The sequence below is a fragment of the Dermochelys coriacea genome, chromosome 5 (assembly GCF_009764565.3).
Source record: "Dermochelys coriacea isolate rDerCor1 chromosome 5, rDerCor1.pri.v4, whole genome shotgun sequence".
Classification (NCBI taxonomy): Eukaryota; Metazoa; Chordata; order Testudines; family Dermochelyidae; genus Dermochelys; species Dermochelys coriacea.
In genome coordinates this window covers 99,490,565-99,513,787 of record NC_050072.1, presented here as the reverse complement: position 1 = coordinate 99,513,787, position 23,223 = coordinate 99,490,565, and the positions used below count along the sequence as shown (strand labels likewise).

At 40.9% G+C, this 23,223-nt stretch overlaps 1 long non-coding RNA gene across 1 annotated transcript; it reads left to right on the top strand.

Annotated features, from left to right (window-relative positions):
- The first annotated feature begins 406 nt into the window (after positions 1-406).
- On the top strand, positions 407-18,999 carry LOC122460232. Its single transcript, XR_006281405.1, has 3 exons — positions 407-418; positions 5,628-5,633; positions 18,776-18,999. It is a non-coding gene; the product is annotated as an uncharacterized LOC122460232 (long non-coding RNA).
- The last annotated feature ends 4,224 nt before the right edge of the window (positions 19,000-23,223 follow it).

The window sequence follows — 23,223 nt, the reverse complement described above, 5'->3', positions numbered from 1 at the left end:
CAAGCCTGGCTAGAAAAAAAATATTACAGTTGAGATCTACAAAAAATACAACAAACCTATTAGAGATTCTGGGGAAATGCCCAGACGCTGAACAGAAAGACCTCGCAAGGTTCATGTATCACTTAGACCCTGCTGCAGGGCCTAGGTCCGCCAGCATTTACTGCTAAGCTCAGTGTTTACTATCACAAGTATTATTTATTTCAATTTCACGCACATCACAGTTCACATGGTGAAATTCACTCCTGTACAGAGATAGCATAATGGCTAGTCACCTTTTAAGTATTCAAAATAGAGTTCCAGTGTAGTTAGACCTTGTTCTTCTTTGTAGGGGTGAATTTCGTTAATAGATTAGACAGTTTTGGAGTGGGATTTTTTAGGTCAAACCTCCCCTTCCAGGTCTTTTTATGTGGAAAAGGGAGTATTTGACACACAATATCTATTCAATTAGCCAGGAAATTAGACAATTTTATTTTTCTCGTCTCATTTAGCCAGTGTTAGTGGTTTTTAATCAGTACCATCATCCTGTTTTGACATTAACTGCTTTTGCTGATGTTAGTTTCAGTGCTACAGAAAAACAACAATGAATACAAATTATTTATCACCTTGACTTTTGTGGGCTGCATAAGCATACTTAAAAAGATATGAGAGCTCATATGCAAGAATCTTTTCTGTGAAAGAAAAGGAAACAAAACTAAAAAATACCCCACACACTTCTATTTGAATTATTTTTAAACTGACTTGGATAGAAATGCTACCTAGAATGACTCTCTCTGAAAGAGACGGGAGGAAAAGGTAGTTTCCCACTTTGCTTATTTATTTGACAAAAGTTTCTGTCCAGTCAGTATCATGGCTTTCACAAGCAAACAGGGGAAAGAAAATATGGCTCTAGCCATATTGGTGAAAGGTGGGTATATGTCCTCAATAGCTCGGGAAGGTAGTCTCCAATCCTCCAAATGCATTAAAGATAGAAGGGATAGGAGAAGCCTTCTAACTTGCTCTTTATTCTATCTACCCTCTTCAGGGACAGCATATTATTCAAGTTGGACCAGTGTTTTTCTCTCAGTTACCTTACAAAATTCCAAAGGAAATCAAATGTATCAATAGCAGAGGTCACATAGTGAATGTGCATGTATGTAGAAGCATTTCTGTATTAAAAACAAACCTCATGTTTTTTGAATCCTCAGACAGATTTTTAATAATGGTGGTGTTGGTCTTGAGCCCATCTACTCTCCCTTGCTGAAAAGACTCCTATAAAAATCAGCAGGGAAGCAGAGAACCCTTTATAACGCTTTTTAAAGCTACACTTTAAATAAAATTCCAGACATACTCGTTAAAGGCTGCTCTATAAAAGTTTGATTTTTTTTAAATCAACAACATCCCTGTAAAGAGAAGAGCTCTGTATAAGCTCAAAAGAGTGCCTGTCTCACCAACAGAAGTTGGTCCAATCAAGATATTACTTCACCCACCTTGCGTCTAATATCCTGGGACCAACATGGCTACAATAACAATGCATACAGCATCCCTTTAACTCACAGCATATCATGTCTATGTCATGCAAACTGTTTTATAAAACAAAGAAATACAGACATTAAGAATTGCTTAATGGGACTGGATCGCTTGGAGAGAAGGCCACCTGTTCAACTAGTGTACCCTTGATAGGAATGATCAACTAGTTTTTAGTGTTTAAAGTGGGTTGCAAACAAACTACCAAGTTTTATTAGCACTAGAGAGGACTTGTCATCAGATGACTGTTTGCTTACCTGTAAAAATGAGTGGTTTTCTCAGGTCTACTAAGTAACAATTATCATCACAATTGACACCCTGATTCACAGTCTCAGCAGAAAGGTCAAGAACTGAGTCTCTCTCCAGGTCACTGTTCTCTCTTCAGGTTCTTACGTCAGACTCCTCATTGTGGTATCTGAGGGCTTGAAGCAAATTGAGAGAATATGGGGAATTCACACAGTTATTGCTTTTGTGCTGTGTCCATTCTGTGGAGAAAAAGAAAGAAAGAAAGAAAACTGAAGTTAGCAAAAATGAATGAAATGTTCAGCAAGTACCTATTCAAACCAAAAGTGTATGTATTCCCAGCACACGTAATACCATTTGCTATATTTTTTCTGATTGCTTAGACAAATGTAACCACACATATCAATTTATCATGTGCAAAAGAGACATTCATATTACATACATAGGTCAGTCTCACAGCAGATTTTTTTTAATTGAACTAAAAACTGAATATACACTAGCCCTGTACATTTACAAAATTGTAAATTTTGAAGTTCATGTCTGAACATCTATTCATTCCTAGTAATACAGGTATGTGTCAGCAGAGGGCGTAGGCTCATTTAGAAAGATTTAGCAGCAAGCTAACCTTAAAAAATACCTTTAAATAATCTCTCTGTTACGGCTGCATTTGATTTTGTTTTGTTTTGTTTTAAAATATTTGGTGTTCCACTTTGCTTGAAAAGTCTGCATTTCATGATTTATTATAGCAAGGGAATTTGATATTAGTCAAAGTAACTTACTCAAGTAGAGTTTTTAGTGTGTCAGCTTAAGGGTGAGTTCTGTGACTCATGTCTATGCACACACGTAACTTCCATTATAATTATCGGGACTTTAGCATGCATAGCCATGACAGAACAGACCCCTTACTAAGGTTAACTTTTTTTTTAAGTTTCAGAGTAGCAGCCGTGTTAGTCTGTATTCGCAAAAAGAAAAGGAGTACTTGTGGCACCTTAGAGACTAACAAATTTATTAGAGCATAAGCTTTCGTGAGCTACAGCTCACTTCATCGGATGCATTTGGTGGAAAAAACAGAGGAGAGATTTATATACACACACACAGAGAACATGATCTCTGTGTGTGTGTATATAAATCTCTCCTCTGTTTTTTCCACCAAATGCATCCGATGAAGTGAGCTGTAGCTCACGAAAGCTTATGCTCTAATAAATTTGTTAGTCTCTAAGGTGCCACAAGTACTCCTTTTCTTTTTTTTTAAGATATCCCTAATCTAGAAATATATTCTTTGTGACCCACTATGACTGCACTTTAAAGTTTTAAATGTACCATGTTGAAGGCATAGCACAAAGAATATACTGAACTCAACAGGGCAACTCATATGAGTAAAGTTATGCATGTGCTTACATGTCTTGCACGAATGTGGGCAAAGTCAGAAAAAGGAATATTGAAGCAGCACTTTCTTATTAACGATGATTCCTTAACAAGTTAAAGGAACACAGCTAGATTTGCAGATTCCAGGTTTTGCTGCCCGAGCTGGATGTTAGAAGAAAAGAGAAAAGAGAGAATAAGTTTTGAGCATATGATGTCATTTTTATAGACATTTTTCTCAATACTGCTCCACTTTAAGTAAAAAGAAAAGGAGTACTTGTGGCACCTTAGAGACTAACAAATTTATTAGAGCATAAGCTTTCGTGAGCTACAGCTCACTTCATCGGATGCATTTGGTGGAAAAAACAGAGGAGAGATTTATATACACACACACAGAGAACATGAAACAATGGGTTTATCATACAGTGAGCTGTAGCTCACGAAAGCTTATGCTCTAATAAATGTGTTAGTCTCTAAGGTGCCACAAGTACTCCTTTTCTAGTTCCCACTGGGTTCAACAAGAGCTGTGATGCTCTGCACTTCTGAAAATCAGGCCCCCTATGATTTGGTCTTCCAAATTGCTAAGACCAAGACAGAGATAATTTACAGGATTTCAATTTGTCCAGACTGAATTACAGTAACTCCTTGCTTAACGGTCTGGTCATGTTCCTGAAAAATGCGACTTTAAGCAGAACTATGATAAGCGAATCCATTTTCCCCATAAGAATTCATGTAAATATGAGGGGGTTAGGTTCCAGGGAAACTTTTTTCACTAGACAAAAAACTATATTATATATATACACACACACAGAGAGAGTATAAATTTTAAACAAACAATGTAATACTTTACACAGCAATGATGATTGTGAAGCTTGGTTGAGGTGGTGAAGTCAGAGGATGGAATATTTCCCAGGGGATGCCTTACTACTGAATGATGAACTGGCACTGGCTGAGCCCTCAAGGGTTAACACATTGTTGTTAATGTAGCGTCACACTCTACAAGGCAGCACAAATGGAGGAAGGGGAGACAGCATGGCAGACAGACACAGAGACACACACCCTGTGAGAGAGAGACACACACACATTGTCCCTTTAAGTACGCTGATCCCACTCTGAGTACATTGCCTTTTTAAATATATCAGGAAGTTGAAAGAGCAGCTGCAGCCAGCAAACTCCCTGCGTCCTGAGCCCTGTCCTGTCTGCCTCCTGTTCTATGGATGGGGTAGGCAGGGGGCAGGAGCAGGGGGGAGGAGAACACCCTGACATTAGCCCCCTTCCCCCCCCCCCACACACACACACAGCAAGCAGGAGCAGCTCCAAGGCAGAGGGCAGGAACAGCACATGGCAGTGGCGGGAGGGACAGCTGAACTGCTGGCAATTGATAGCTTGCTGGGCGGCTGCCACACAGGGAATTTAGGGGAGTGGGGAACTGATAGGGGGCTGCCGGTCCACCCTGGTTCTAAGCCCCCACCAGCTGGCTGCAACGGGCTGCTCTTCCTGCAAGCGGTGGACAAAGCAGACAGCTGCCAAACGACATTTTAAGGGAGCATTGCACAACTTTAAAAGAGCATGTTCTCTAATTGATCAGCAATATAACACCAAAACAAAGTTAACCGGGTCGACTTTAAGTGAGGAGTTCCTGTATCACACATTTCTTTTTTCTGTTTCACCTCATATATTAAGCCTTACTTATGCAAAGGGCTGAGAACCCTCAGCTTCCACTGTTAATGAGAGTTGAGACCGTTCTAGACCTTACAGGAGAAGCCCTAAATCAGATTACAGGATATGTCAACAATTGCTTTGAGAAGGTCCCTGGAGAACTCATTACATAGCTCTAGAAATCTACTTATATTCTGTCCATAGTACAATGCTTGAATTGGAAAATAAATGTAGTGGTGCCTCTTCCCTCAGGGACATGGTACGTCAGAAGTCCCATTACTCACCTTTATTCCTTCTTTCAGAATCACTTTCCTCCCCAGGGAAATGTAACAAAATGTGGAAACTAGAATAAATTGAAGGGGAGGTAAATTTGTATATATTCTCTTGTTTTTCTTTTACTTTCCCTGTCTTCTTCTCTGGAGTGATTCACCGTGTGAATGGTAACCTTAGGGCAGATTGTCAAAAACAGGGCAAATGCCCCAAAACAGTAAGTTCTATAATTATATTTCACCAACGCATTAACAAACATGAACTCCTGAAGCACGATGACAATCTCATCATGGAATCTCAGACAATCCCCTTGGGCATTCCAGTCTATCTTGCCACCAAGGCAAACGGGACTGAGTGATAGATAGCTGGTTGCCACACACCAAAGATCACAAAAGATTCAGGTTACTTCCAGTCCCAAAGGACCAGTCAACTAACCCCAGGTCAATTTGTACCTCAGATCTCACACCAAAGACCATGTTTGTATCCAATCCTTTAGTAAACCAATGAAGGATTTATTAACTAGGAAAAAGAAATGAGAGTATTATTTGCAGGTTAAAGCAGTCAAACATATATACATAAATGAGTTACAGCCTCTGGTTCCAAAAGGTGACAGAGTTGTAGTAATCTGTCAGCACTGAATGTCTTTTAGGGCGAACTCAGGTTGACTCTTGGAATTTCTGCTTTTGCTTCCTACCTTCAACCCTGTGACAATCCAAAAAACAAAGAGATGAAAAATGTTCATGTCAGCAATCTTTATTTCCTTCTTCCAGCATTCATGCTGATGGGATGAGCCTTCTTGCACGTATCACCTTCCTGGGTGTGAGAGGGCCACTAATCCAGTCTTTATATCATGATGTTCCACAATGGCCCATTTAGTTTTGATAATGCTTCTTGGTGGGCAGGGAAACTACTTCTCCTGCCTGGGTTGACAAGTTCAGAGCAGGAATTTTTACTGTTTTAAGCAAAACTTACATACTACCTTATAGGTATGGGATACAGACATTACAAGAAGAAAAGGAGTACTTGTGGCACCTTAGAGACTAACAAATTTATTTGAAAGAAAAGGAGTACTTGTGGCACCTTAGAGACTAACAAATTTATTAGAGCATAAGCTTTCGTGAGCTACAGCTCTGCTATTCTGAAATTTATTTGAGCGTAAGTTCCACTTCATATGGATAAATTAGTGCCTTGCATAATGACAGGTTTCAGAGTAGCAGCCGTGTTAGTCTCTAAGGTGCCACAAGTACTCCTTTTCTTTTTGTGGATACAGACTAACACGGCTTCTACTCTGAAACCAGACATACAAGTAAGATTAAGAACATAAGGACAGCCATATTGGGTTAGACCAGAGGTCCATCTAGCCCAGTATCCTGTCTTCCAACAGCAGCCAATGCCAGGTGCCCCAGAGGAAATGAACAGAACAGGTAATCATCAAGTGATCCATCCCCTGTCACCCATTCCCAGTTTCTGGCAAACAGACTCTAGGGACACCATCACTTCCCATCCTGGTTAATAGCCATTGATGGACCTATCCTCCATGAATTTATCTAGTTCTTTTTTGAACCCTGTTATAGTCTTGGCCTTCACAACATCTTCTGGCAAGGAGTTCCACAAGTTGACTATGCGCTGTGTGACAAAATACTTACTTTTGTTTGTTTTAAACCAGCTGCCTATTAATTTCATTTGGTGGCTGCTAGTTCTTGTGTTATGAGAAGGAGTAAATAACACTTCCTTATTTACTTTCTCCACACCAGTCATGATTTTATAGACCTCTATCATATCCCCTCTTAGTTGTCTCTTTTCCAAGGTGCAAAAGTCCCAGTCTTATTAATCTCTCCTCATACAGAAGGCATTCCAAACCCCTAATTATTTTGTTGCCCCTTTTCTGAATATAAGATTAATGCATGCAGCAATTTACAAGAATTTAATAGAGTTTAAACACTAAACACATTTTTAGAAATCTAACATCTATATTGAACAATACTAACATACAGGTGAACTGGACTGGTTTCCAGCTATGAATTTGTTAGTGCTCAGCTGACACATATAACCTTGGCAAGAGCTGGCACTTGGTCTACCAGCACCATATGTTCATCTTCCACTTCAATTCTGTTTTTTTCTTTTCAATCTTTCTGCCTATTGCTTTCTCATCTCACCCTCTAACTGATTAACCTGAGAGCATTGTCGTGGAAGGAAACACTGTAATAAGCAGGTTTCAGAGTAGCAGCCATGTTAGTTTGTATTTACAAAAAGAAAAGGAGTACTTGTGGCACCTTAGAGACTAACAAATTTATTTGAGCATAAGATTTTGTGAGCTACAGCTCACTTCATCGGATGCATTCAGTGGAAAATACAGTGGGGAGATTTATATACACACACAGAGAATATGAAACAATGGGTTTTATCATACACACTATAAGGAGAGTGATCACTTAAGATGAGCTATTACCAGCAGGAAGGGGGGGCGGGAAGGTGGAAAACCTTTTGTGGAAATAATCAAGGTGGGCCATTTCCATCAGTTAACAAGAATGTCTGAGGAACAGTGGTGGTGGGGAATAACATGGGGAAATAGTTTTACTTTGTGTAATGATCCATCCACTCCCAGTCTCTATTCAAGTCTAAGTTAATTGTATCCAGTTTGCAAATTAATTCCAATTCAGCAGTCTCTCATTGGAGTCTGTTTTTGAAGTTTTTTTGTTGAAGGATAGCCACTCTCAGATCTGTAATCGAGTGACCGGAGAGACTGAAATGTTCTCCAACTGGTTTTTGAATGTTATAATTCTTGACCTCTGATTTGTGACCATTTATTCTTTTATGTAGAGACTGTCCAGTTTGACCAATGTACATGGCACAGGGGCATTGCTGGCACATGATGGCATATATCACATTGGTAGATGCGCAGGTGAACGAGCCTCTGATAGTGTGGCTGATGTGATTAGGCCCCATGATGGTGTCCCCTGAATAGATATGTGGACAGAGTTGGCAACGGGTTTTGTTGCAAGGATAGGTTCCTGGGTTAGTGGTTCTGGTGTGTGGTTGCTGGTGAGTATTTGCTTCAGGTTGGGGGGCTGTCTGTAAGCAAGGAGTGGCCTGTCTCCCAAGATCTGTGAGAGTGGTGGGTCGTCCTTCAGGATAGGTTGTAGATCCTTGATGATGCGTTGGAGAGGTTTTAGTTGGGGGCTGAAGGTGATGGCTAGTGGCGTTCTGTTATTTTCTTTGTTGGGCCTGTCCTGTAGTAGGTGACTTCTGGGTACTCTTCTGTCAATCTGTTTCTTCACTTCAGCAGGTGGGTATTGTAGTTGTAAGAATGCATGATAAAGATCTTGTAGGTGTTTGTCTCTGTCTGAGGGGTTGGAGCAAATGCAGTTATATCGTAGAGCTTGGCTGTAGACAATGGATCGTGTGGTGTGATCTGGATGAAAGCTAGAGGCATGTAGGTAGGAATAGCGGTCAGTAGGTTTCCGGTATAGGATGGTGTTTATGTGACCATCGCTTATTAGAACCGTAGTGTCCAGGAAATGGATCTCTTGTGTGGACTGTTCCAGGTTGAGGTTGATGGTGGGATGGAAATTGTTGAAATCATGGTGGAATTCCTCAAGGGCTTCTTTTTCATGGGTCCAGATGATGAAGATGTCATCAATGTAGCGCAAGTAGAATAGGGGCATTAGGGGACGAGAGCTGAGGAAGCGTTGTTCTAAGTCAGCCATAAAAACGTTGGCATACTGTAGGGCCATGCGGGTATCCATCGCAGTGCCGCTGATTTGAAGGTATACACTGTCCCCAAATGTAATAAGCAATCACTCTGATAGCATGGAGACAGGTTTCAGAGTGGTACCTTTGTTAGTCTGTATCAGCAAAAAAACAACAAAAACAAAAAAACCCGAGGAGTACTTGTGGCACCTTAGAGACTAACAAACTTATTTGGGCAAATAAAGCTTATGCCCAAATAAATTTGTTAGTCTGATAGCATGGACTTCATGATCACAAGAGATTACTTTCTGAGTTCAAGACTATTTATTTATGCTGCTTGACCATTTATGTGCTTTATGCAAAATAATCACCCTGGGCTTGACTACACACAAGTTGTATCACTTCCATGTATTGGCATAGTTTAAATGGTACAACCTCCCCCACCCCAAGACATACATACACTCCCACTTAGATGCAGTTTCACCAATATAAAGGTGCTTAGACCAGTGTAACTGAAAATCACCAACTTTACACCATTCTCAAGAAATTCAACAAAATGTGAAATTAAACAGTGATGGATCAATACTTTTGCTGATATATTTTAATGAACAGCAGTCAAATTCTATAGCCTACTTTACATATATGTGGTCTTTTCTCTTTATCAAATTAGCTGATGCTTAATAAAGACCGTTCCTAAGAATAACCCTGATCCTACAAAACTGAGCTGTGCATGTGGACCGTTGAGCCTGCACAAAGCCCCCGTACATTTCAGTGTGACCCAGCTGTGTGGATCACCTATGGCCTACCTCGTGCTGGCACAGGAAGAAGCCTGTGAACCATCAGACATGGAAAAGTATTAATACAAATAGGGCTGATTAAATTGTTCACTGTGAATAAAGGACCAGATTTCAGTTGGTATAAAGCAGTGTAGCTTCACAGCCTTCACCAGAGCTATGCTGATTTACACCAAGTAAACTTTTGGTCCAAAATATCAGCCATACTTAAATCATGTAGTATTGTTTGGGCTTCATGGGTGGGTGACACTTTTTAAAAAAGAGAACAACAAATTTTCATTTGGAAATATCTATATTCTTATAGTGTCTGAAGTCCTCAGTCAGAATAGGAGAATTGCGTTAGGAGTTGTACATACACAAACGAGAGACAACCCTGCCCAGAGGGCTGGTGATTAATGAATAAGAAATAATGAAAAATGAGTCATAATACTTTGTTCACGCATGAATAGCCTTGAGCATAAGTGGGCATTTATTTGAAGAACAGCCGTTCTCCAAATATACATGCAAATAAACCTGTTTGTGCACATTTTTTGCAAAAAGCAAATAATGGTCACAATCATAGTCAATCTAAAGGAGCATTTGTAATTCAAATAGATATTTGTGAACATTGTTTCACATAAAAAGAGCTCCTTCACATTACAAGGTGAAAAATTAGTCTGAAATGCTCCTGTGTTGCAGATTTAATCATTTATGTGACCTCTGTGTTCTTCTTCTGGAGGTGAGCAGATTTGCACATTCATAGTTGCCTACTCTCATGATTTTATTGTGAACCTCATTGTATTTGGTATTTTACTTAAAGCCCCGATTACTGATAACAAAAGATCATCAAAATCTCAGTTTTCATAACACTAAGAGCTGAAATTTGGAATTAGCATTGAGAAAAGGAGCTAGCATGACAGTCAACTCAATTAAACCATAATCTTTGTGCATAAGTTTTTGTTAATATATTCTCTTGTACTATCTGCATTTTCACCTTGGATTGTTTTACTAAGATCACACAGTACCCTTAACTGGGTACTGTGTGCACCCTTAACTGGATTACATAATTGATTATCATAATCTTTCAAGTGGTAGTGGTCCCTAATTCAAACTTGTGCTTGGCAGTAAATATTTCACAGTGCAAACAGAGCTGATTAGAGTTGATGATGTAGCACATAGCTCCATCTGTACACTAGAGACCCCATACTGTATTATAAAGCAATAGCCTAAATGTTAGTAGGGGAATTGTGGAATAATCTGTGTTTAGTACCAGCTCACACTATTGGTTTTACTAAGGAACAAGTAAGTATACCTGGGTGCCAGGAAAGAGGACTTTTATTTTTGAAGAGTGCTTATAGCATCTTTATTTCATATCTGGACACTCACCCTACATGGCTGGGAATGCCATTGCTCAGATAAGCAATAGCATCTTTGTCACTCTGTTCACATGAAAAAAAATAGATCATTCTAGGAAACCATTTTAAGACTTTTGGCTGCCATGGTTTTGTCCCTACGCTGAACAGATCACAACGCAGTTTAAATAGTTCTTGAAAACTTACCAGTCATTAACCTGCTAAACCAGAAGAGGGGTAAAGCAGCCCTAATGGAAACTTTAAAAATAAGGATTATTTAATAAATGATTTTCTAGCATGACCTTTTGTAGTTTAGAAAAGATGTAACAGCACAGTGTACTTCTCATTCAGTACTGTATTGCACTCTCAACATTTATTATTGTCCCAAATCCTGATGTTAGGTTCAGATCCGCAAAGGTATTTAGGCTTCTAAATTCCACTGAAATCAATGAAAGTTAATACCTCTGTGGATCTGGACCTTTGTGACTACATAACCTTCTGCCTCAGGTTGTATGTCTTGCAGCATCTTGCACTTTAAAGAACAATTAGATTGTAAACTTGTTAGGGCAGGGCCCTTGTTTAATCTATGGTCTCAGTGATTTTTACACTCATTTCTTGCTGCTTGGAAAAAGTCAAACCATGTGGCCTAGCCTAGTATATGCAGGGGGAAAACGTTTTAATTAGGACTGTTGATTAATGGCAGTTAACTCATGCGATTAACTAAAAAAAATTAATCGCAATTAATTGCAGTTATACAATATAATACCAATTGAAATGTATTAAATATTTTGGATGTTTTTCTACATTTTAAAGTACACTGATTTCTGTTACAGCACAGAATACAAAGTGTACAGTGCTCACTTTATATTATTAATTTTGATTATCATTTTTAAAGTGCAAATATTTGTAATCAAAAGAAATAGTATTTTTCAAGTTACCTCATACAAGTACTGTAGTGCAATCTCTTTATTGTGAAAGTGTAACTTTCAAATGTAGATTTTTGTTTTGTTTCTGAGTGCAATTATATAACAATGTAAAACTTTAGAGCCTACAAGTCCACTCAGTCCTACTTCTTGTTCAGCCAATCGCTCAGATAAACAAGTTTGTTTACATTTACAGGGGATACTGTTGCCTGCTCCTTATTTACAATGTCACCTGAAAGTGAGAAGAGGCGTTCACATGGCACTTTTGTAGCCAGTGTTGCAAGGTATTTACGTCCCAGATATGCTAAACATTCGTATGCCTCTTCATGCTTCAGCCACCATTCCAGAGGACATGTTTCCGTGCTGATGATGCTTGTTAAATAATAATGCATTAATTACATTTGTGACTGAACTCCTTGGAGGAAAATTGTATGTTTCCTGTTCTGTTTTACCCACATTCTGCCATATATTTCATGTTATAGCAGTCTCGGATGATGACCCAGTACACGTTTGTTTTAAGAACGCTTTCACAGCAGATTTAACAAAACGCAAACAAAATACCAATGTGAGATTTCTAAAAATAGCTACAGCACTCAACCCAAGCTTTAAGAATCTTAAGTTTCATCCAAAATCTGAGAGGGATGAGGTTTGCAGCATGCTTTCAGAAGTCTTAAAAGCGCAACACTCAGATGTGGAAACTATAGAACCCAAACCACCAAAAAAAGAAAATCAACTGTCTGCAGGTAGTATCTGGCTCAGATGACGAAAATGAATGTGTGTCGGTCAGTTCCGCTTTGGATAGTTATTGAGCAGAACCTGTCATCAGAACCTGTCATCAACGTGGTGGTTGAAGCATGAAGGGACATATGAATCTTTAGCACATCTGGCACGTAAATGTCTTGTGACGCCAGCTACAACAGTGCCATGTGAACGCCTGTTCTCCATTTCAGGTGACGTTGTAAACAAGAAGCAGGCAGCATTGTCTTCTGCAAATTGTAACCAAACTTGTTTGTCTGAGCGACTGGCTGAAGTAGGACTGAGTGGACGTGTAGGCTTTAAAGTTGTACATTGTTTTATTTCTGAATGCAGATTTTTTGTACATAATTTTACATTTGTAAGTTCCACTTTCACAATAAAAAGACTGCACTACATTACTTGTATTAGGTGAACTGAAAAATATTATTTGGTTTTGTTTTTTACAGTGCAAATATTTGTAATACAAAATATAAACTGAGCACAGTACACTTTGTATTCTGTGTTGTAACTGAAATCAATACATTTGAAAAGGTAGAAAACATCAAAAATATTTAAATAAATGGTATTCTATTGATTAACCATGTGATTAAATTTGATTAATCCCACTTTTTTTAAAAATCACTTGATAGCCCTAGTTTTAATAGATGTTGCTTGTAACTCCTAAATAGCTTAATGTGTGCATCTTGAGGTGGGGGTTTGGTAACAGAGATATAAAGCAAAACTTGATTTTTGTTTCTGCAGATATCTGAAATGACAAAACTTTTTGTTTCAACTAATTATTTTGTAAAATTGTCACCCTGAATGTAGATAAACTGTTTACCAAATTCAGAGCCTGTCAAATGGTGATAATCATGGTACTGATGGCCCGGGAAGTGGTAATGGCAACTTAGTCAGCAACTTGCATGTAAAAGTAATATTTGGAAGATATTTATTTTTTTAATGGTCTTTTGGCTATTTAGCAGCTTGAAACAAAGAAAGGGATCACCGTGTGACCAGCCAGCTCTCCACAGACTATGATCAAGTTTTTACTACAGTTGGGAATTACTCCTTTACAGCATAAGTCATATATTTATGCTAATAGACTTTGTGAGCTTTGTTAAAAATCTATTTAACATATGAAAATCACTGCCCCAAGATATCACTGAAGTAAAGAGCATTGCAAAAAGGATTAGCATATATTCTACACTCATGGAAAATAGCATCTAGATTTTTTAAAAATGGAGGATATAAACACTATGCTCTATAAACCAACCATCAGTTGACAGGGGAGAAGAAATTTCCTGCTATGTGTAAGGTTATTTCATAACTGCCCATTATATGATTTTGTATATCTTTCTCAGAAGCATCTAGTACTTAACATTTTCAGGCAGGGTACTAGACTAGGTGGATAACTTATCTGATCTAGCATGCCCATTTTTATGTGCCAGTGGTTTAAATCTTCACACTTTCCACTCCAAGCATAAGGCATACTTCTTTGACCTTGCCTTTACTAACATAAATATACCTGTTGCTAGATGTGTATTAAAAAGTCTCTACCAACACACACATTTCTCCCCCAGGGAGCTAAAGAACAAATACTACATGACAGATGTGTAGTCATGTTGCTTAATAAACTACTGGAAGATGCTCAGGTTCTACAATAAGGAGCACCATATAAAAACCATTATGGGTTAGAGCACCTGACACATAAGATAGGAGCCTGCTGGAGGATTCCTCTTTGTAACTATGTTTCTACTCTTTCTTTTTAAGAGAGGCATAGGAGGAATCGAAGGAGCACTTCTAGCTTTCAAAGGATTTAGCAACTCAGCTCACCAGAAAGAGAAGCAAGACCTCCAAATCCACAGTTATATTTCCATGTAAAGCACATTGCAATAGTCTAATTTCAAGGTGACAAATTACAAGAATAATGAGTCCTGGAGTCCATATGAAACGTCACAATCTTGCAAAGTTCAGATAGGATAAAGCAGTCTTGGTCACAGCTGCTACATTGTCCTTTATTAGCATCATAGGCTCTTCCAGACCTCATAAGACAAAGCAACAACTGACATCTTAATTCAGATGTTTTACTTAAGTACTTCATCTTGATGAAGAATAGTTTATCCAAAAGTAGGGATGGCGACCTAATTGCTTTTCCTGACTAGAAGTCAACCTGCTTGTCTGATGATGGTGGCACCTCAGAAAAAACTAAGTTATTAAAAATGTTAATGCTTATTGCTTACACTTAAGAAGCTAAAGACTGCCATTTGCACAGCTTTAAAGAATAAACAAGATAGAAAATTTTGAACAAATGTGCTCTTTATGCATGTGCATCTGAAAAAAAAATGCCTACTTTGACTATCCACAGGAAGCTATAATTGACCATCAGCATGAAGGGAAATTTATTCTTCACAAAATAGTTTCCATGGGGGTAAAGTCATAACTACTAATGACTAAAGAAATAACAGACATGTAAAAAAATTTTTGGGAAATAGACTTTTTAATAGACTTGTGCAAAGTCTGATCAAATGAACAGCAATTTATTTTCCTCAAAAGTAGTTCTACGCTTCTCTATCCATGTATCTGTTCATCCAAAAATCCTGACAAAAATGTAATAATTTACTTCATATAGTAAGTGAAAAATGGTTACTTACTCTATTGTAATAGTGGTTCTTCAAGATGTCATAGTCAGTATGGATCCCACAGTAGGTGCATATGCGTCTTGTGTGCAAGATCAGGTTGTTGTTTTTTAAATGGCAATATCCATTGGGCATGTACCCTGACACTTTTGCTCTCTAGAGGAGTGACCTCAACCCTCCCTTGCAATTTAATGCCATGGTAGCTCAGGATTCTGAAAAGTTGGGATGGAACAGAAGTCTGAGAAATTGGTGGTGTAGATCCTCTAAGAACCACATTTCGTAACTGTAGTGTAAGTAACTGTTGTTCTTCAAATACATTACTGTTGCTCTCACTGTAAGTGATTGGCAAGCAGTATCCCCTCAAAATGGCATGCACGACAAATTTCAGCTGCATCTTTCAAACAGCCATAGTAGAACTGCTCTCCTGAATTTGGCATCTCACTTGACTGCAAAGTTGAAGGCATAGTATTTAAGAAAGGTCAGTGGATTACTCCATCCCACACAGCCTTGCAGATCTCAGATCCTGGCAAATTTCTGAAAGCAGGAAAATATCACCTGAACTCTGAGGGAGTGAGCCTTGATGTTCAGTAGGAGATGTACACTCTCCAACTGGTAACAGACAAAGATGCAATCCATTTTGATATTCTTTGAGATGAGATGGCCTTATCTTTAGAATCTATAGATTTGAGCTATAGCCGGAAATAGATGGGCCAACAGTCTGAATTGTTGTTTCCTGTCCATGTAATAAAACAGAATCCTAGACACATCTAGTGTGTGCAATTACTTTTCTCCTAGTGTTGAGTGTGGTTTCAGAAAGAAGACAAGCTGGTTGATTGGTGACAATAAAGTTCTGAGACCACCATGGTGATGAACTGTAGATGAGATTTCAGCACTACTTTGCCCCTATCAAATGTTGTACGGGGAGGGTCACTCATTCTTCCAGCAAAAGTGATAGCTCCTACAATGCATCCGATGAAGTGAGCTGTAGCTCACGAAAGCTTATGCTCTAATAAATTTGTTAGTCTCTAAGGTGCCACAAGTACTCCTTTTCTTTTTGCGAATACAGACTAACACGGCTGCTACTCTGAAACCAGCTTTCATAAGTCTCAAGAGAACTATATTGGAGAACCCAGGCAGAACTGGTGTGCAAGTGTGTAGTAGCCCTTTAAGAAACTTTGATTCATAATACTAAGGTCAGAAGGGACCATTCTGATCATCTAGTCCGACCTTCTGCACAACACAGACCACAGAATCTCACCCACCCACTCCTACAAAAAACCTCACCTATGTCTGAGCTATTGAAGTCCTCAAATCGTGATTTAAAGACTTCAAGGAGCAGAGAATCCTCCCTCAAGTGACCCATGCCCCATGCTACAGAGGAAGGTGAAAAACCTCCAGGGCCTCTTCCAATCTGCCCTGGAGGAAAATTCCTTCCCGACCCCAAATATGGCAATCAGCTAAACCCTGAGCATATGGGCAAGATTCACCAGCCAGATACTACAGAAAATTCTTTCCTGGGTAACTCAGATCCCATCCATCTAATATCCCATCTCAGGGGATTCGGCCTATTTACCCTGAATATTTAAAGATTAATTAATTACCAAAATCACATTATCCCATCATACCATCTCCTCCATAAATTTATCGAGAATCTTAAAGCCAGATTGGTCTTTTGCCCCCACTGCTTCCCTTGGATAGCATGTTTAATGATTAATTTGCCCTGGCATTCGTAGCTCTCCTGGATGTACTCCCAAAGCCTTTGCAAAAGGTTTCTGGGGAGGGCAGCCTGATTCCATCCACCATGGTAGGAGTACATGCTACTGGCCTGGAGTGGTAAAGTGTCCTACCATACTGTGGAATGAAAAAAACTGAGCATATTTGCACAGGTGGGTGCTAAGCTGAGATCACTGCGAGATGGGTTCTAATAAAGCTAAATCCCCTCCCCTCCAAAAAAATCCTGTTTGAGATGCAGTAAATAGTCAAAGATCTTTGGCATTGAGGCCTGGATATGATTTTGGGGCTGCCCATATCAAGAACCTCCTCTACTTGGAAGAATGTTTTTCTGTGAAATGTTTTCCTTTGTATCAGGATTTCCTGGACATGTAGGGAGCAGTGCCTGTCTATGGTGCTTAGGCACACAACAGCTACAATGTCAGGTGCAATGATTTTGGGCTTGGATTGACCATCTGGCTGTGATGCTGAGTGATCAAACTCAGGAAATCTGAGAGCTGGATCAGAGACTGAATGGACTCTCTGTAGTAGATATCAACCAAAATTGCCTTGGCCAGTATGAAACCCACAGAATGATCACAGCTTTGTCTCTTCTGATCTTGGAAATCGCTATGGGAATCAGTGGAATTGGTGGAAAGGTATACAGCAAGCGTGAGTTTCATTGCAGAACAAAGGCATCCATAACACAGGTTTCAAAGTAGCAGCCATGTTAGTCTGTATTCACAAAAAAAAAAGGAGTACTTGTGGCACCTTTGTTAGTCTCTAAGGTGCCACAAGTACTCCTTTTCTTTATCCATAACACAGTTGGACTCTGGCTAACTTAAGCAAAAGTGACATTTTTTAATTCTTCCATGAAAACCTGCAATTACGTATTTTTGGAGGACAGATTAGCTTGTAATGGCATTCCTATCTGATTCCAAGCTCCAGGACGTTAGTATACAATCCCATGTAGTGTCACATACCTGCATGCGGACATGTGCCCTAACACTCTGAGCCTTGGTCTACACTAGGAGTGGAGGTCAAATTTAGCAGCGTTAAATCGATTTAACCCTGCACCCATCCACATGACAAACCCCTTTTTTCTGACTTAAAGGGCTCTTAAAATCAATTTCTTTACTCCACCCCCGACAAGGGGATTAGTACTGAAATCGGCCTTGCCGGGCCAAATTTGGGGTACTGTGGACAAAATTAGATGGTATTGGCCTCCAGGAGCTATCCTAGAGTGCTCCATTGTCACCACTCTGGACAGCACTCTTAACTCAGATGCACTGGCCAGGTAGACAGGAAAAGGCCCATGAACTTTTGAATTTCAATTTCCTGTTTGGCTAGCGTGGCAAGCTGCAGGGGAGCGCAGAGCTCATCAGCAGAAGTGACCATGATGGAGTCCCAGAATCGCAAAAGAGCTCCAGCATGGACTAAACGGGAGGTACGGGATCTGATCATTGTATGGGGAAGAGGAATCCATGCTATCAGAACTATGTTCCAGTTTTCAAAATGCCACATACTCGGGAATCATTGTAGAACAAAGCATTGTAGCGTATGTTTGCTGGCGTTCAAACATCATCTGTTCTTTATCTCTCTGTGTATCAGGAGAGTGATATCATTCATGGTCACCTAGTTAAAATAGGGTGCTTTTCTTAAGGGGACATTCAGAGGTGCCCGTTCCTGCTGGGCTGTTTTCCTATAGCTGAACAGAAATGTTCCCTACTGTTAGCCATGGGGAGGATGGAGGGGCTAGCCCCGTGCTGGAGGGAGACAAAATGCGACCTTGGAACGAAAGCACATGTGCTATGTATGTAAAGGATGTTAAGAGCAAGGTTTACCATGAAAGAGTGTACCCATTGTTCTATAAAATGTGTCTCTTTAAATATCACTGTCCCTTCCCCCCCCCCCACCAGCTGCATGTGTTTCAAGGCTCACAAGATCTTCTCCTTCCCAGAGGCTAGCGAAGATTAGAAGGCGAAAAAAACGCACTTGTGATGAAATCTTCTCCGAGCTCATGCGGTCTTCCCACACTGACAGAGCAATGCGTGGAGGCAGAGAATGTCAGAGTGCAGGAAAGCACAAAATGAGCGGGAGGAGAGGTGACGGGCTGAAGCTGAAAGGTGGTGGCAGCGTGATGAGAGGAGGCAGGATTCAATGCCGAGGCTGCTGGAGGATCAAACTAATATGCTCTAGCATATGGTTGAGCTGCAGGAAAGGCAGCAGGAGCACAGACCACCGCTACAGCCCCTGTGTAACCAACCGCCCTCCTCCCCAAGTTCTATAGCCTCCTCACCCAGATGCCCAAGAACACGGTGGGGGGACCTCCGGCCACCCGGCCACTTCACTGCAGAGGATTGCCCAAGCAATAGAAGGCTGGCATTCAATAAGTTTTAAAGTGCTATGTGGCCTTGTCCTTCCCTCCTCCACCACCCCTCCTGGTGCTTCTCTCCTCCACCACCCCTCCTGGGCTATCTTGGCAGTTATCCCCCTATTTGTGTGATGAATTAATAAAGAATGCATGAATGTAAACCAACAATGACTTTATTGCCTCTGCAAGCAGTGATCGAAGGGAGGTGGGGAGGGTGGTTAGCTTACAAGGAAGAGGAGTGAACCAAGGGGCGGGAGGTTTCATCAAAGAGAAACAAACAGAACTTTCACACCATAGCCTGACCAGTCATGAAACTGGTTTTCAAAGCTTCTCTGATGTGCACCGCACCCTCCTGTGCTCTTCTAACCGCTTTGGTGTCTGGCTGTGCATAACCAGCGGCCAGGCGATTTGCCTCAACCTCCCACCCCGCCATAAATGTCTCCCCCTTATTCTCACAGATAGCGTGGTGCGCACAGCAAGCAGTAATAACAGCGGGAATATTGATTTTGCTGAGGTCTAACTGAGTCAGTAAACTGCGCCCGCGTGCTTTTAAGAGTCCCAATGCACATTCTACCACCATTCTGCACAATCTCAGCCTGTAGTTGAACAGCTCCTGACTACTGTCCAGGCTGCCTATGTATGGCTTCATGAGCCATGGCATTAAGGGGTAGGTTGCGTCCCCAAAGATAACTATAGGCATTTTAACATCCCCAACTGTTATTTTCTGGTCTGGGAATAAAGTCCCTTCCTGCAGCTTTATAGAGCCCCAGAAATCTGAGGCAAGCCCTTGAGTCTTTTAAGGAGTGGAAGACTTAGCCAATCATTGTGTGGAAAAGCGCCATTCCCTCAAATAGGAGGTACTGGATAGTATCTTGGACCTCTCAGTATCCCAGAGGCTGATAGCCAGTGAGCTCACAGTGTAGTCATGGTTTTGGCCATGAACCTTGTGGCCATGTCAGAGCATGCATGGCTATATGGTAATATTTGGCCTTCTTTAACAGTCTCCTATAGCATGTCCCTAATGTCTTGTGGCAGTCTGGCTAGAAAGGAAGTTCCCACATCAGGAAATTGTACTTGGCAAGTAATGCCTGATAGTTTGCCAGCCAGAGAGTTAAGCAAGGCTGACAAGTAAGCTTTGAGCACTTCTCAGGGGTACCAGCGTTGTAAGCACTTGCTACCAGCTGTCCTCAACGTGTGGAAGCCTTGTCTGTCATGCGGGGGGTCAGTTCCCGAACTCCACCAGCCTCCGACAACAAAAGCATGTTTTCAACACCTCATACTCTCTTTACAGGTTAATGATAGGTACACTCGGGGGTTAGAGTCCCCAGCCTCCCTATTCCACTGGACACTCACATAATTTGCATATCCACTATTCCCAAAGGAACAGTACACATTAGCTTAGCAGTTATGCCTCACAATCACAGCTCCCCTCAACTCACAGCACTTGGAATTATTTAGAGAGAAAACAAGTTAACATTTATTTAACAAAGATTCAAGGAGCAGTAGATAGAAATAAATGGAAACAAATGGTCACAAAATCGTAACACTTTCTAGAGTCTAAAAAACTTAAGACATTGTCATGTCATATAGAGCAAAAGCTCACCCAAAATCTTGCAGCTTATTACAGCCAGGCTTGGTGGTACTCCTCCATTCATGAGACAAGCCCCCATCCTCTCACTGTCTCAGTGGAAAGATGCAGAGTATCTTACAGTAAGAATCCAAAAATCCATTATCTTCATTTGCAAACAGGGTAACCCCTCACTTGCATTTCTCTGCCTATAATCTCCCCTGGAAAAAACTTTGAAATCACTAGCATTTTCCTGAGGCTGTAAATAGGGACCCATTGTGAACCATACAACAATTTACATAAGCAACTCTTGGCTGAAAGAAGCCTGTCTCATCTTTTGGTGACAAGCTTCATGCCACAAACCTTAAAAAGTTAGTTTTCCGTACATATACATAACTCCTTACATATTAGCCGTACTTACATTTTGCAATGATTATGAGGATCAACATGAAACAAGCTTTCAGAAGAGACCTCACATGACACATTTTGACAAACTAGTACATAGATACCAGATCCAGGGGACCTCTGTAACCCCCAAGAAATCTCTGGGTCTAACTTCTGAGAGCCCTTTTCATCATTTTGACTTTTCCTGCATTGCTGCTAAAGATCCCTGGTTTAGGTGGGAGTAAAACTAGTCAAAAGTTTTCAGGGGCACTTGATGGGGCTTCTCCACTAGTCTGGATGTGGACTGAACAGTGGCTCGGGTTTGCTAGAGACCCTCGGCCAATTCTAATATGCCCTCATTGACAGGGAGAGAGATCTTAACTGGAGCTAATGTGCTCTGGCTGTCAGAGTTTATAGGATCTCTCCTGGATAAGCATCATTCCTATATCCAAAGACTTCGCTATGTAAATTACAATGCCTTTCAGGATCTCCTAATGGTCTTCTGCCAGGGGATCGGCTAGTTAAATTGCCTCACTGGCAGGGCTGGCTCCAGCTTTTTTGCTGCCCCAAGCGGCGAAGGAACAAAACAAAAACAGAAACACCAAGCCCGGTTGAGCTGCAGCCAAAGTGGAAGAGAGGGACTGCAGGGCCTGCTGCCGAATTGCTGCCGAAAACCCAGACATGCCTTTCCGATGACGGATGGAGTGCCACCCCTTTCTATTGCCCACACCAGGCACCTGCTTCCTTTGCTGGTGCCTGGAGTCGGCCCTGCTCACTGGATGACAACGATTCTATTGGCAGAGACTGGAGGTGCCACTGTTCTTCTAATTGCGGTTCCACGGTGCAGATGTCAAGCTCTGTGTCAGTTGTCTAAGTAGTAATTCCACCACAGAGCTGGATCGCTTCCTCTTTCTAGATCTGTAAGATGATCTGCTATAGGACACTAGGGATGATGTTCCCCAGTAGGGCTAGTACAGCCAACATGCCATTATGAATGGGTACTGGCTGGTCAGTGTTGCAGCTGGTCAGCCCATTGAGCTGGTGCCTTGCGAGAGAATCTTTGATGCTGGTTCTAAAGGTCACTCTTGTAGGAGAGAGAGAGGTGTCCCTGTTTGACACTAGGGAGAGGTGAAATCTAGAGATTAATAAGAAGTTGCACTCTTCGAATAGCTGAGCTGTGGGGTAGTGCTCAGAGCCTGAAGCAGGCTAGTCCAGTGCTAAAAATATCCTTGGATATTTAGGCTGTTCTGTAATGACATATCTTGGGCCTGTAATTGGTGCAATGGTCAGCACTGGAGACTTTTCTGGTTCCAGTATTGGTACTGGTTTTCTAAGCATCACTTCCAGAGACAGAGTTTAAATTCTCGGCCAAGGTAAGAGTCCTAGCTCTTTTCCTCCTTTTAGGAGGAAGTCTTCTGGTATTTGGAGCTCTGCCCAGACTCTGGTTGGGCCCTTTTGGTCCTCACCCTTGTATTGGGGTGCCAAACTTCATTCTGATGATATTGTTAATGTTGTGGGGGCCAGTGCCAAGTCAGTCAGCAGTTGCCTGTAAAGTTATTGGTGCCAATTTTGATGGCATTTTCTTTCCTGCTTTTCTGTTGCTGCTTGGGTATGGTTTCCGCTCAAGGAAACACTTGCTGAAGATGACCCTTTTCATTGTTTGGAGGCAGTAGTCCCTCTCAATTGAGTAGGTGTAGTTTCAGCCATGTCCCTTGACTTACAAGTCCTCAATAAGGATTTGCATACTGGCACACTTACTGAGAACGTGACTTCCTCCAAACAGAATAGGCATCTGCTAAGCCTCTCAACCCAGGGGATATGTCCAGCACAGGTTGGACTTTGCCATAATGGAAGATGCAGGGTGCCAAAGCCCTGCTACAGGGGATGTACTCAGGGTCTTTTCTATTTTTGGAACATCCAACTTAAAAACCTAAAAATGAGGATGAAAGTGATTTTTTCCCCCCCCACCAGAAAGTTCAAAAAAGGATTATGTTTGAAGCTCCAGAGAAGCAGGACAAGCACTCACTGGATTCTGTCTCATT